Source organism: Rutidosis leptorrhynchoides, chromosome 1 (genome assembly GCF_046630445.1).
Source record: "Rutidosis leptorrhynchoides isolate AG116_Rl617_1_P2 chromosome 1, CSIRO_AGI_Rlap_v1, whole genome shotgun sequence".
Taxonomy (NCBI): Eukaryota; Viridiplantae; Streptophyta; class Magnoliopsida; order Asterales; family Asteraceae; genus Rutidosis; species Rutidosis leptorrhynchoides.
Window position 1 is genome coordinate 85,970,181 of NC_092333.1, and position 3,467 is coordinate 85,973,647.

The 3,467-nt window shown below is 30.4% G+C and overlaps 1 non-coding gene across 1 annotated transcript; it reads left to right on the forward strand.

The window, feature by feature from the left end:
• The first annotated feature begins 623 nt into the window (after positions 1-623).
• LOC139887162 (small nucleolar RNA R71) lies at positions 624-730 on the forward strand. Its single transcript, XR_011773004.1, has one exon. It is a non-coding gene; the product is annotated as a small nucleolar RNA R71 (small nucleolar RNA).
• The last annotated feature ends 2,737 nt before the right edge of the window (positions 731-3,467 follow it).

Consider the following 3,467-nt stretch of genomic DNA (forward strand, 5'->3'; position numbering starts at 1 on the left):
TGCGTTTGAGTTTCAACTAGCTTCGTCATCATATCTTTTGAATTCGGCTTTTTATCATCGGTTTGTGGTGGTTTGTTTTGAAAATTAGGTCTTTGCTGGTTGTAAGTATTATTGGATACTTGTTAATTGCTAGGACCTTGTTGGTTGTTGTATGGAATATTTCGGTTATAATTCTAATTTTGATTGTAAATCGGTCTTGGCGGTTGATAATTATTCTGATAATTATTTCCAGGCCTTTGGTTTATGTATGAAATATTCTCTCTTTGTTCCATTGTTAATTCAATACTGAGACAATCTTTTGTCAAATGTGGTCCTCCACACTGCTCACAACTAATTCGTATTGAGTGGATATCTTTAGTCATCTTTTCCATTCGTCTCTCGACATCATCTATCTTTGCGGAAATGGAATCTAAGTTATGGCTAGAATCAGCTCTAGCTGCTTTAGATGATCTAACGATATCTTTTTCTTGGTGCCACTCATGTGGGAAGCAGTGTTATCAATAATTTTGTAAGCATCAGTTGCTGTTTTCTTCATAATGGAACCACCAGCTGCTATATCGATGTCTTTCCTTGTAGTGATGTCGCATCCTTGGTAGAATATTTGTACTATTTGACAAGTGTCTAAACCATGTTGCGGACATCCTCTCAATAATTTTCCAAATCTTGTCCATGCTTCATATAGAGTTTCATTTGGCTTCTGTGTGAACGTAACAATTTATCCTTGAAGTCTTACGACTTTAGATGCAGGAAAGAATTGTTTAAGAAAATTTTCAACTAAAACGTCCCATGTATCAATCGCCCCTTCAGGTAACGATTCCAACCAATCTTTGGCTTCTCCCTTTAAAGTCCAGGGAAATAACATGAGATATATCTGTTCATCCTCCACTTCTTTTATTTTAAATAGAGTGCAGATCCTATTAAAGGTACGAAGATGTTCATTTGGATCTTCCTTCGGCGCACCACTAAATTGGCATTGATTAGTCACCATGTGTAGGATTTGTCCATTGATTTCATAATCTGGCACATTAATGTCAGGTTAAGTAATTGCGTGACCTTGACCAGTGCGTTTAGCTCGCATTCGGTCTTCCATACTTAGAGGTTCTAGATTCTCCATGATTGAATTTGTTGTATCTGAATCACTAGAGGATTCTGATTTAATGGTTGGTTCCTCAACAATCTCTGTTTGAATGATTGGTGGTTCCGGAGGAAAGATTAATGGTTCAGGATCTATGAATTGTCCCTGAATATTCTCCGGATTCTCAATTGTGAGGTCGGGTTCAAAAAATGGATTATCGGAAATTTGAATTGGAGTACTTGTTCGACTTGAAGACGATTCTAAAGAAAAATCAACGGCGACAATATTTGCTAGATGTCTTGATCGAGTTACAGGTGGTGAACGTACAAAAGGTGGTGAACGTTTTGCTCGGTGCATTCACTGAATATCCTATTAGTTTTTAAAAATAAGAAAAATTATATAAGTTATCAAATTAATAGACTTTTCTGCTTTTGCCCACGTTTCGAATAGCCAAAAGATGCAGCAGAGGGGCGGGATTCGTTTGGTCTCAATATAATTGAGTACTGTTTAGCTCCAATAACCCGGTCCACGTACAAATCCAACTATTACTACGAACCAGAAAATAGATGTCTATCAATTTAACCACTTAAAATAATTTTTCGTTTTGAAATTTTAGAGAAGAAATAGAAAAAAAAATTCTATGTCCAATAAACTAGAGCGTCGAGAAATAAGAAAGAAAAAGATTGCGCGTCGAAAAATGTCGAAAAATAAAAGGTCGAAAAATAAAAAGAAAGTAGCGCGTCGAAACTTAAAAAGGAACTAAAAACTAAGAATTAAAAGTTGCGTCTAAAAATATTAAAGCTTAGAAAAATACTATATCTCAAAACGGCAATAACTTAAAAAGGTACTAAAATATAAAAACGTCGTCGCAAAATTCTAAAGCACCTAAATCTTAGTTTAAAGAAAAAGCACTTAAGGGATTTTACGGCAAAGCCTAAAAATCTAGAAATAAAAATAACTATGGCAAAAACTATAACTTAGAACTAAATACGAGCGAAAAATACAAATATTACGCTAAAACGAATAAAAAGATACAAAATATAAAAATATACTTAAAGTTGTAAAAAGTACAATTTTTATAAAAATATTATTTTTATATTATTTATTTTATAAAAGTATTAAGTTTTATAAATTAATTAAACTAATTAAACTTAAAAATACAAATTAATTAAAACTAAAACTAATTATTAATTTAAGCAAACCCTAATTAATATTAATAATAAATAAATTAACCCTAATTTCGTAATAAATGCATACCAGGTTTGACCTGTCAGAGTACCTCCGCGAGTGCGGATAAACCCAGTTCAAATACTCCGCGAGTGCTGAGGGTCCAAATTCAGCTGAGAATCAGGTCGATTTCTATGCAGGTTCAGTTATAATTTTAATAATAATTTTTTTTTCAATATATATAAAAATATAGATATAACTTAAATAAAAATTTAATTTTAAAATTAAAATAAAAATACTTATTCACTTTATAAATATTATAAACTCTTAAAAATATAAATGTATTTTTCTTTCTTTTTGTATTTTTATATTTTTATTATTTTTTAAAACTTATATTTTTATAAAAAGAACTTAATAAAAACTTTTATAAATTTTTTTTATATATAAATAGCGTTGCGCTTTCGGCGTTTATGATCCCCGGCAGCGGCACCAAAAATACTTGATGTGTGCGAGGTGTACTAGGAAATAGTATTATTTTTACAACGAAATACTATTAAATACGATACAATTTTACACAAGATATTTATTTATTTATAGAATGGATATACCTAAACCTTGCTACAACACTTATAGGCAGTGTACTAAATCATACAGTAGTGTAGTTTTTAGTAAGTCCGGTTCGTTCCACAAGGAAAATTAAACAAGCTTAACGCTATATTAATTTTAAATTATAAAAATACAAAAATATATATAAGTAGTATTATTATTATAAAAGGGGATTTTTACCATTTAATGACCGGTTTGTCGATTTTTAAAACTTTAGTCGCAGTTAAAACCTAATGTAAAAATTTAAAAATAAATATAACTTAATTTAAAGCGTAAAGTAAATAACGATAATGAAATTGCGATAAATAAAAGTGCGATAAAATAAAATTGCGATAATTAAAGAGTACGATAATTAAAAGTGCAATTAAATACAATGACAATAAATAAAAGTGCGATAATTAAAAGTGCAATTAAATATGAAATAAAAGAATTATGCTTATTTAAACTTCCATAATCATGATGTTTGACGTGTTGATTTTAGTTTATTCCCATGGGTTAATTGTCCTTTGTCCTGGATTATTCGATATGTCCATACGAATTTGTCCATAATAGTCCATCAGTCGTAATCATAAAGTGCGAAAGTCTTCGTCAAATTATTCTTATTCCCGAAGTCAAATAT